The 13,154-nt window shown below is 40.1% G+C and overlaps 1 protein-coding gene across 2 annotated transcripts in view; it reads left to right on the top strand.

Moving 5' to 3' along the window:
* The window catches only part of LOC143230253 (pikachurin-like), a 225,131-nt gene that overhangs the window by 150,451 nt on the left and 61,526 nt on the right, over positions 1-13,154 (top strand). The gene's annotated exons all lie outside the window — the stretch shown is intronic.

Raw genomic sequence — 13,154 nt, 5'->3', positions numbered from 1 at the left:
GGCTTTTCTTCGTAACCAGATCACGTCACACACAAACAGAGAAGTTTTGAAAATATCCAATATCGCCGCTAGTTTATTTGTGGTGTCTCCACGCGAAGCTTATACGCACGTGGTAGAATGTTTCACCAATTCAGCTAAAATCAGAAATCGATGGAAGTGCTAATAATACAACTCCTGTTTCAGGCTTAGACCACAGAGATCTTGAGAACAGATATCAAAACAAGAGTCAATGTTATTTTTAACACCAACTGAATGTGATGGATTTAAAGAAGAATTTATAAAACATTATTGTTTTAAACAACAAACATTAAAGATTTACGACACCTACTGTACTTGTAAGTTTTTATTAAGGGTAAAATTACCAAGGCTATATGGCGGGTTCGATTCCTCGTCGAATCAAACATGCTCGCCCTTTCAGCCGTAGGGGCTATTATAATGTGATGGCCAATTCCACTATTCGTTGATAAAAAGTATCCCAAGAGTTGGCGGTTGGTGGTGATTTCTAGCTGCCTTCCCTCTGGTCTTAAATTGCTAAATTAGGGACGGCTAGCGGAGATAGCCTTCGTGTGGCTTTGCGCGAAATTCAAAACTGAAAACCAAATCCAAATCTGAACTAGTCAGTAACACCCTACCATCCACCATCCATTCTTATGAAACGAATCTCACTTTTATAAGGAAATACGCAGCTTAAAATTTGTGGAATATTATGCACTTTCGCATGCTTTAGAACCAGGGCCATCAACTACAAAATTAAAAGCTCTGTGGAAGCTTATGGAGATTAAATCTAATTTGGCCACTAGAGAAAATCTGAATGATTAATATGACGAAATAAGAGCCTGGCATGGCCAGGTGGGTTAAAGCGTTCGACTCTAATTTAGCAGTGTAAGACTAGAGAGAAAGCAGCTAGTTATCACCATCCACCGCTAACTCCTGGGTTACTCTTTTTACCAACGAATAGTGAGATTGACTGTCACATTATAACGCCCACATGGCTGAAGGGCGAGCATGTTTGGTGCGACGGGGGATTACGAGTCGTACGCCTTAACCCACCTTGCCGTACCGGATCGTAGAACGTTGACTGTACGTTCTTTCTTTAATAAAATGCGACAGTAATTCAAATAATTTTTATGCTGCTTTACGTACAGCTGAGATGATTTCTGTTGCTTAAATTTATGCTTTGAACACAGCCTTATGAATGTGTAGAAACAAAGATATCGAAGTTATCTCAGTAAACGGGTAGAGAAGTTTGAGTTTGTATAATAGAATAGTCGACAGTTATTGATTTAAAACAAGACAAACATAAAAATAGGACACTCATAATAAAATTGCGCATAAAAACAACTTTTCAATGAACATTCTTATCTTGCTAATGATGAAATGGTGTTTCAGCTACTTTGGAAATGACTTTGAAGAGTTTCGAAGACTTTTGTTCTTTCTCCCAGAAATGGTTTTTAGCACGGCCTTTATTTCTGAAGGCGGGATAGGGACGTTAAGGTAACGCCCTGGGCGTTGGCTTTCTAACTATTTACTGGAACCTCACTGATAACAAAAGATCCTATCTGAAATGAGTTTAAAAACAGAGTTTTAATCACTTGCTGTCGATATGATGGATGGAAGTGAGGAACTAAAAGTGGATATCTGATACCATAGGACAACGCGATATTTAGAAGTTATAAACGCCAGATATGGCTAGGTGGGCTGAAGCGTTCGACTCGTAATCTGAGGGTCGCGGGTTTGAATCCTGGTCGCACCAAACATGCTTGCCCTTTCAGTCGTTGTGGTATTATATATGTGACGATCAATCCCACTATTCGTTGGTAAAAGAGTAGCCCAAGAGTTGGCGGTGGGTGGTGATGACTAGCTTCCTTCCCTCTAGTCTTATACTGCTAAATTAGGGACGGCCTCGTGTAGATAAACCAAATCCTATTCTTCAAACTTTATTCTTCAATATTATGCTTAGATATTCCCTTTCGTAAAAGACAGTAAGTTTTAAAGCGTCGAAATATTAAGTGAATAAGCTTAATAGGTCAATCTTTGAAATTCTTATCAGGCTTACAACTTTGTTTTAGAAGTTGGGTGAACATGTAGGTACTTTTGGTAGGTTCTTTACACTTACACTTATTTACTCGTCGTTTTCGTATTTATCTTGTTTTTAGCAGGGCTTATAACAATAATGTTTTAAGCATTTATAATCACGCTTATTTAACTTCAAAACTTTCAACGGTTCGGTTCATCTGTTTAATGTAATATCCGGTTAAACGTAACATTTTGAACCAGAGATGAGATTTCTCTCTGTTGTGTTACATGAACACTTTAACTAAAACCGATACTGTGTAAGTAAACCTTTTAAAGGAAAGCAACTAATGCAGTAAAGAAACGTAAATATCACGATACTGATGAAATCGTATATACTACCTTATACTAAGTTAAATGAAATTGGAAAATGTGTTATAAGGATGACAAAGTATTAGAAACAGTTCGAAGCAACAACAACACCAGATGGTACTCTCGTTCTGAGCTGAGTTATCCGAAATGTGCGCTGGTAACATTAGTAACCGGATGAAGTGGAGTCATTTTTATTGTGATGAACCAAAATGGCTGCTATACAAATGACCCGTTCAAAACCACCTTAAAAATATACGAATATATATATATATAATATAATATAAAATCGAATAAGATATACGCAAGCCTCACGCTCGGTATTAGTGGCGCACAAAAATATAGCCAATAAAATGGAAACTGACAAACATAATAAATGTTTTAATCCTTTTTGGTAGCGTTTAAACTTTATATAACTGCTCTAGAAAGCTAGGTTACTTATATATTGATTCCTATTTGTCTCTATAAAATTGAAAACTGTTTTATTATTTTTGTTAAATATATTCCTCCTTATTCGCCACTGACGTAGCACGTTTTCAAAAACAAACATTTATTCACAACTAATACGAGATAGGTAACCACCTTTTGGATTCGTTTCCCTTAGCGACGAATAATGTCTTAATACGGAGAATTTTGAAATCCATTTTAAAGCATTTAATCTTTGTGAAAATGTTCACACTGAACTTTTTTCTACACATTCATTCGAACCACTAGGGAAAAAGCAAAAACTTGCGCCATGTTTTATTACTGAACAAAGACTGTGGTTATTAAAACGTTTCAATTTTCTGGAAAATTACACGTGGCTAAAGAATCAGAAGCAGGCACAAAGAGTTGGTAAACGAAATTTAGCAGATCCGTTTTGAATGTACATAATGTTCAGGATTAAGCTATTTTTCGATACGGTTTAGCAACTCGTAGAATGACTCTGACTTTGTTTTGTTTGCGTGTTTTTCAAGTATAAGATTTTCGCTCGTAGCACCATCTTTTAACCGATTTGAAAATCTAATTACAGTCGCAGTTATTGAGAATTCCCCAGTGGCTCAACGGTAAATTTGAAAGCTTAATTGTGTTTAAAAACTGGGTTTCAATACACATGCTAAATACAGCATAGATATTCCATGGCGTAACTTCGCACTTAACAACAAATAAAATAAATTCTGGAGAAGACATTTGTTGGAGTGATGAATTAAACTCGTCAATATAAATTTCTTGTTTTACTTTCCCCAAAAAAGGGTCAAAGGTCGCCTGGAAGTGGTCACCTGTTTTAACTATTCACATCATTATATAGTGATGTCTCGTCTGTCAGTCAGTCAGTGGACACTAAAATGAAGTCGTAGAAGAGACGTTTAACGTTGTAATTTGTACTGTTGTGACGTCAGTAAAACGTGCCATGAATTACGAGGGGAATTATACACTCTGTAGGTTACAACACAGCATGAGAAATGGACTTCAAAAGCAAGAAATAAAAAATGTTTGTTACTTTTGATTTTTAGTCTATTTACTCTTGAAATAGAACACTTTCCAGAATTATGTGTAAAGACATTTAGTTCTTTTTATTTTAGGTACAAAACCAACTTTCCGTTTCATAACGTGTCACTCTTTGTGATTTTATTCTTTTCAAAAGAAATGGACATGAATAATTACTTATTACAAATAACCCCATAGCTCGAAAGAAGTAAACCTAGTTATTTTAATGGTTAGTTTTGAAGATAACTGTAACCCTACACGACGGAATATCTGTGCCCTACCCACCACAGGTATCGATGTCCTGTTTCTAGCGGTATACGTCTGCTGTGCCGCTGAGAGGCAATCAATATAAAACACGTTACATCAGCGAGATTATATTTTAGGCTCTTGTTACTCAATCAACTTAAGAGTCATCGAAGTTTTCCGTTAGATAATCTTTATTTATTTGTTCAAAGTTTATCGTGACAAACAATACGATGCATTATTGAGAAAACATCTCGTGTACTGGAGGCCCGGCATGGCCAAGCGCGTAAGGCGCGCGACTCGTAATCCGAGGGTCGCGGGTTCGCGCCCGCGTCGCGCTAAACATGCTCGCCCTCCCAGCCGTGGGGGCGTTATAATGTCACAGTCAATCCCACTATTCGTTGGTAAAAGAGTAGCCCAAGAGTTGGCAGTGGGTGGTGATGACTAGCTGCCTTCCCTCTAGTCTTACACTGCTAAATTAGGGACGGCTAGCACAGATAGCCCTCGAGTAGCTTTGTGCGAAATTCCAAACAAACGTGTACTGGATATTCAAGTCACTAATTCGTGACCAGAACATAAAGTGCTGTTAGAAATATCTACCGTTACCAGTTATTTTTCACTTCAAAGTTTTGAGCACTTCGGTTTAATAATCACTTATTTTTCTTATAAGATTCAAATCATGTCAAGGTGATTTTTGATAGTTAGCTGTTTCGTAATGTAATTAATAAAATATTAATTATAATCATTACCTTGTAGCTTAAAACAGCAAAGACAGTAAAGTAAGTAGTCGTTAAGGTTTGAAGGGATGTATTTCGTAAGAGATATACACGTTCAAATAGACATGCTTTACTAAAACGTGATGACGAGAATCCGTCTTCGTTTAAGAATATTTTTGATCCCACAGCTGCAGAACTGGCTGTCAGCGTTTCTGCCCATCACGTGGATCGCACACACCTCCACCGATTTTAGCGTCATAAACTTATTGTTCAGACACCAGGGGGATTGTTTTGGTTTGTACAGGTTTTTGTTTGACTGTATGAAAGGTTGTATGAGGTTTCCAGATGACAAGAGTTCGTGAAAAATAAATATTTAACTTGTGAGATTTTGTTTTAAATATATTCCATTAGACAGAAACAAACACTAAAACAAATTATACCACATTCTTAATGGTCATTGTGTCCGGCTGTATATCCAACGATCTAAAGTTCGAGGCATGATGTTATTTAGTATAATGTACATTCAACTTTGGGATACATTTTATAAGTGACAGTCAATGTGATATTTACTTCAGATAGTCACACAAAGCCCTCATGGCGGCGAGTTCTAGCGGATAGTTGCCTTTTATGTGGTCAGCAGTTCAATGTCGGCGATGATTCTTAACCATCTCCGACCTCGTAATTTATCCCACATATGTTTAAGACTGGAGAAACCATTCTTCAAATTTTTATTTTAAATTCTTGTATTCTTCACTCCTTACGATCAGGCCCCGGCATGGCCAGGTGGTTCAGGCACTTGACTAGTAATCTAAAGGTCAGGGGTTTGAATTCCCATCAAATCAAATATGCTCGCCCCTTTAGCCGTGGGGTCGTTACAATATGACGGTCAATCCCACTATTCGTTGGTAAAGTAGTAGCCCAAGAGTTGGCGGTCGATGGTGATGACTAGCTGCCTTTTCTCTAGTCTTACACTACTAAATAGAGACGGCAAGCACAGATAGCCCTCGTGTAGATTTGAGCAAAATTCAAAACAAACCAAATCCAAGAGTTGGCGGTGGGTGGTAGGACTTATTTTTCTTGAATTTCGCGCAAAGCTACACGAGGGCTATCTGTGCTAGCCTTCCCTAATTTAGCAGTGTAAGACCAGTGGGGTGATAGCTAGTCATCACTACCCACCGCCAACTCATAGCTTACTCTTTTACCAACTAATAGTGGAATTAACTGAAACATTATAACACCCCTTGCTGAAAGCACGAGCATGTTTGGTGTGACGGGGATTCGATCCGCGACTCTCAAATGACGAGTCAAGCTTTTTAATCGGGCCATACATTCTTTAACCGCCTGGCCATGTCGGGCCATACATTTCTGAAAATAAAGATAATACCCAGATTTTTCAATCATAAGTCGAGTTTGAAATCAGTCGCTGATTCTGGGTTAATTTATTAGAATGATGGTGTATTATAAAAAAATAATGTCGAGTTTTTGTTGTTGTTTTCTTTGAAATCTCTCTTTAATAACGTATTATTTGTTTATGTATTTGTTTTCTTATAAATAGAACAGCCACATTGGTTTATCCGCTGTGTCTATCGGTGGGAATTTAACTTCTAATTTTAGCGTTGTTAATCCGCCGGGGGACTATTTTTTATTGTTAAGTCATATGCTGTACAATGGAGTATCTACCATGTGTCTTTCAAAGAGATCGATTCCCAATTTTAGTATTATAAGCATTCAGGCTCATCACTGAACCTCCAAGACTCCGAGGTGGAGCTTGATGAAGTAAAACTGCTGAATATTTTGTGTATACTTGTAAAATGTTGAATTTGAAAAGGAAATTGGCCTTTATACTCGGCTATAAAGGGGGTATAAACAACTGTGAACTACACCCACCTCTACATTAGAGACCACTAAAATATGGGTATAGACAACTGTGAACTACATTCGCCTCTACATTAGAGACCACTAGAAAACGGGTATAGACAACTGTGAACTACACCCGCCTCTACATTAGAGACCACCAGAAAACGGGTATAGACAACTGTGAACTACACCCGCCTCTACATTAGAGACCACTAGAAAACGGGTATAGACAACTGTGAACTACACTCGTCTCTACATTAGAGACCACTAGAAAACAAGTATAGACGACTGTGAACTACACCCGCTTCTACAGTAGAGACCACCAGAAAACGGGTATAACCAACTGTGAACTACACCCGCTTCTACAGTAGAGACCACCAGAAAACGGGTATAACCAACTGTGAACTACACCCGCTTCTACAGTAGAGACCACCAGAAGACGGGTATAACCAACTGTGAACTACACCCGCTTCTACAGTAGAGACCACCAGAAAACTGGTATAAACAACTTTGAACTACACTCGCCTCTACATTAAAGACCACTAGAAAACGGGTATAGACAACTGTTAACTACACCAGCCTCTACATTTGAGACTACCAGAAAACGGGTATAACCAACTGTGAACTACACCCGCTTCTACAGTAGAGACCACCAGGAAACGGGTATAAACAACTGTGAACTACACTCGCCTCTACATTAAATACCACTAGAAAACAGGTATAGAAAACTGTGAATTACACTCACCTCTACGTTAGAGACTACTAGGTAACGGGTATAGACAACTTTGAACTACACCCGCCTCTACATTAGAGACCACTAGAAAAGGGGTATAAACAACTGTGAACTACACCCGCCTCTACATTAGAGACCACTAGAAAACGGGTATAAACAACTGTGAATTACACTCGCCTCTACATTAGAGACCACTAGAAAACAGGTATAAACAACTGTGAACTACACCCGCCTCTACATTAGAGACTACTAGGAAACGGGTATAGACAACTGTGAACTACACCCGCCTCTAAATTAGAGACCACTAGAAAACAGAAATAGACAACTGTGAATTACATTCGTCTCTACATTAGAGACCACTAGAAGACGGGTATAGACAACTGTGAACTACACTCGTCTCTACAGTAGAGACCACCAGAAAACGGGTATAAACAACTGTGAACTACACTCGTCTCTACATTAGAGACCACTAGAAAACAAGTATAACCAACTGTGAACTACACCCGCTTCTACAGTAGAGACCACCAGAAAACGGGTATAGACAACTGTTAACTACATCCGCCTCTACATTTGAGACTACTAGGAAACGGGTATAGACAACTGTGAACTACACTTGCCTCTACATTAAATACCACTAGAAAACAGGTATAGACAACTGTGAATTACACTCACCTCTACGTTAAAGACTACTAGGTAACGGGTATAGACAACTTTGAACTACACCCGCCTCTACATTAGAGACCACTAGAAAACGGGTATAAACAACTGTGAACTACACCCGCCTCTACATTAGAGACCACTAGAAAACGGGTATAGACAACTGTGAACTACACTCGCCTCTACATTAGAGACCACTAGAAAACGGGTATAGACAACTGTGAACTACACCCGCCTCTACATTAGAGACCACTAGAAAACAGGTATAAACAACTGTGAACTACACCCGCCTCTACATTAGAGACTACTAGGAAACGGGTATAGACAACTATGAACTACACCCGCCTCTAAATAAGAGACCACTAGGAAACAGGTATAGACAACTGTGAACTACACTCGTCTCTACATTAGAGACCACTAGAAAACGGGTATAAACAACTGTGAACTACACCCGCCTCTACATTAGAGACCACTAGAAAACGGGTATAGACAACTGTGAACTACACTCGCCTCTACATTAGAGACCACTAGAAAACGGGTATAGACAACTGTGAACTACATTCGCCTCTACATTACAGACCACTAGAAAAGGGGTATAAACAACTGTGAACTACACTCGCCTCTACATTAGAGACCACTAGAAAACGGGTATAGAAAACTGTGAACTACACTCGCCTCTACATTAGAGACCACTAGAAAACAAGTATAGACAACTGTGAACTACACCCGCTTCTACATTAGAGACCACTAGAAAACGGGTATAACCAACTGTGAACTACACCCGTCTCTACATTAGAGACCACTAGAAAACAGGTATAACCAACTGTGAACTACACCCGCTTCTACAGTAGAGACCACCAGAAAACGGGTATAAACAACTGTGAACTACACTCGCCTCTACATTAAAGACCACTAGAAAACGGGTATAGACAACTGTGAACTACACCAGCCTCTACATTTGAGACTACCAGAAAACGGGTATAACCAACTGTGAACTACACCCGCTTCTACAGTAGAGACCACCAGGAAACGGGTATAAACAACTGTGAACTACACTTGCCTCTACATTAAATACCACTAGAAAACAGGTATAGACAACTGTGAATTACACTCACCTCTACGTTAGAGACTACTAGGAAACGGGTATAGACAACTTTGAACTACACCCGCCTCTACATTAGAGACCACTAGAAAAGGGGTATAAACAACTGTGAACTACACCCGCCTCTACATTAGAGACCACTAGAAAACGGGTATAAACAACTGTGAATTACACTCGCCTCTACGTTAGAGACTACTAGGAAACGGGTATAGACAACTTTGAACTACACCCGCCTCTACATTAGAGACCACAAGAAAACAGGTATAAACAACTGTGAACTACACCCGCCTCTACATTAGAGACCACTAGAAAACGGGTATAGACAACTGTGAACTACACCCGCCTCTACATTAGAGACCACTAGAAAACAGGTATAAACAACTGTGAACTACACCCGCCTCTACATTAGAGACCACTAGAAAACGGGTATAGACAACTGTGAACTACACCCGCCTCTACATTAGAGACCACTAGAAAACAGGTATAGACAACTGTGAACTACACTCGTCTCTACATTAGAGACCACTAGAAAACGGGTATAGACAACTGTGAACTACACTCGTCTCTACATTAGAGACCACTAGAAAACGGGTATAAACAACTGTGAACTACACTCGTCTCTACATTAGAGACCACTAGAAAACAAGTATAACCAACTGTGAACTACACCCACCTCTACATTAGAGACCACTAGAAAACGGGTATAGACAACTGTGAACTACATCCGCCTCTACATTAGAGACCACTAGAAAACGGGTATAGACAACTGTGAACTACACTCGCCTCTACATTAGAGACCACTAGAAAACAGGTATAGACAACTGTGAACTACACTCGCCTCTACATTAGAGACCACTAGAAAACGGGTATAGACAACTGTGAACTACACCCGCCTCTACATTAGAGACCACTAGAAAACGGGTATAGACAACTGTGAACTACACCCGCCTCTACATTAGAGACCACTAGAAAACGGGTATAGACAACTGTGAACTACACCCGCCTCTACATTAGAGACCACTAGAAAACAGGTATAGACAACTGTGAATTACACTCGCCTCTACATTAGAGACCACTAGAAACAGGTATAGACAACTGTGAACTACACTCGTCTCTACATTAGAGACCACTAGAAAACGGGTATAAACAACTGTGAACTACACTCGCCTCTACATTAGAGACCACTAGAAAACAAGTATAAACAACTGTGAACTACACCCGCCTCTACATTAGAGACCACTAGAAAACGGGTATAGACAACTGTGAACTACACCCGCCTCTACATTAGAGACTACTAGGAAACGGGTATAGACAACTGTGAACTACACTTGCCTCTACATTAAATACCACTAGAAAACAGGTATAGACAACTGTGAATTACACTCACCTCTACGTTAGAGACTACTAGGAAACGGGTATAGACAACTGTGAACTACACCCGCCTCTACATTAGAGACCACTAGAAAACGGGTATAAACAACTGTGAACTACACTCGCCTCTACATTAGAGACCACTAGAAAACGGGTATAGACAACTGTGAACTACACCCGCCTCTACATTAGAGACCACTAGAAAACAGGTATAAACAACTGTGAACTACACCCGCCTCTACATTAGAGACCACTAGAAAACGGGTATAGACAACTGTGAACTACACCCGCCTCTACATTAGAGACCACTAGAAAACAGGTATAGACAACTGTGAACTACACTCGCCTCTACATTAGAGACCACTAGAAAACGGGTATAAACAACTGTGAACTACACCCGCCTCTACATTAGAGACCACTAGAAAACGGGTATAGACAACTGTGAACTACACTCGCCTCTACATTAGAGACCACTAGAAAACGGGTATAGACAACTGTGAACTACACTCGCCTCTACATTAGAGACCACTAAAAACGGGTATAAACAACTGTGAACTACACTCGCCTCTACATTAGAGACCACTAGAAAACGGGTATAGAAAACTGTGAACTACACTCGCCTCTACATTAGAGACCACTAGAAAACAAGTATAGACGACTGTGAACTACACCCGCTTCTACAGTAGAGACCACCAGAAAACGGGTATAACCAACTGTGAACTACACCCGCTTCTACAGTAGAGACCACCAGAAAACGGGTATAACCAACTGTGAACTACACCCGCCTCTACATTAGAGACCACTAGAAAACGGGTATAAACAACTGTGAACTACACTCGCCTCTACATTAGAGACCACTAGAAAACGGGTATAGACAACTGTGAACTACACCCGCCTCTACATTAGAGACCACTAGAAAACGGGTATAGACAACTGTGAACTACACCCGCCTCTACATTAGAGACCACTAGAAAACGGGTATAAACAACTGTGAACTACACTCGCCTCTACATTAAATACCACTAGAAAACAGGTATAGACAACTGTGAATTACACTCACCTCTACGTTAGAGACTACTAGGAAACGGGTATAGACAACTTTGAACTACACCCGCCTCTACATTAGAGACCACTAGAAAACGGGTATAAACAACTGTGAACTACACCCGCCTCTACATTAGAGACCACTAGAAAACGGGTATAAACAACTGTGAATTACACTCGCCTCTACGTTAGAGACTACTAGGAAACGGGTATAGACAACTTTGAACTACACCCGCCTCTACATTAGAGACCACAAGAAAACAGGTATAAACAACTGTGAACTACACCCGCCTCTACATTAGAGACTACTAGGAAACGGGTATAGACAACTGTGAACTACACCCGCCTCTAAATTAGAGACCACTAGAAAACAGGTATAGACAACTGTGAATTACACTCGTCTCTACATTAGAGACCACTAGAAGACGGGTATAGACAACTGTGAACTACACTCGTCTCTACATTAGAGACCACCAGAAAACGGGTATAAACAACTGTGAACTACACTCGTCTCTACATTAGAGACCACTAGAAAACAAGTATAACCAACTGTGAACTACACCCGCTTCTACAGTAGAGACCACCAGAAAACGGGTATAGACAACTGTGAACTACACCCGCCTCTACATTAGAGACCACTAGAAAACGGGTATAAACAACTGTGAACTACACCCGCCTCTACATTAGAGACCACTAGAAAACGGGTATAAACAACTGTGAACTACACTCGCCTCTACATTAGAGACCACTAGAAAACGGGTATAGACAACTGTGAACTACACCCGCCTCTACATTAGAGACCACTAGAAAACAGGTATAAACAACTGTGAACTACACCCGCCTCTACATTAGAGACCACTAGAAAACGGGTATAGACAACTGTGAACTACACCCGCCTCTACATTAGAGACCACTAGAAAACAGGTATAGACAACTGTGAACTACACTCGTCTCTACATTAGAGACCACTAGAAAACGGGTATAGACAACTGTGAACTACACTCGTCTCTACATTAGAGACCACTAGAAAACGGGTATAAACAACTGTGAACTACACTCGTCTCTACATTAGAGACCACTAGAAAACAAGTATAACCAACTGTGAACTACACCCGCCTCTACATTAGAGACCACTAGAAAACGGGTATAGACAACTGTGAACTACACCCGCCTCTACATTAGAGACCACTAGAAAACGGGTATAGACAACTGTGAACTACACTCGCCTCTACATTAGAGACCACTAGAAAACGGGTATAAACAACTGTGAACTACACTCGCCTCTACATTAGAGACCACTAGAAAACGGGTATAGACAACTGTGAACTACACCCGCCTCTACATTAGAGACCACTAGAAAACAGGTATAAACAACTGTGAACTACACCCGCCTCTACATTAGAGACCACTAGAAAACGGGTATAGACAACTGTGAACTACACCCGCCTCTACATTAGAGACCACTAGAAAACAGGTATAGACAACTGTGAACTACACTCGCCTCTACATTAGAGACCACTAGAAAACGGGTATAGACAACTGTGAACTACACTCGTCTCTACATTAGAGACCACTAGAAAAC

This window comes from Tachypleus tridentatus, chromosome 1 (genome assembly GCF_004210375.1).
Source record: "Tachypleus tridentatus isolate NWPU-2018 chromosome 1, ASM421037v1, whole genome shotgun sequence".
NCBI lineage: Eukaryota > Metazoa > Arthropoda > Merostomata > Xiphosura > Limulidae > Tachypleus > Tachypleus tridentatus.
This window is presented reverse-complemented; position numbering and strand designations above follow the sequence as displayed.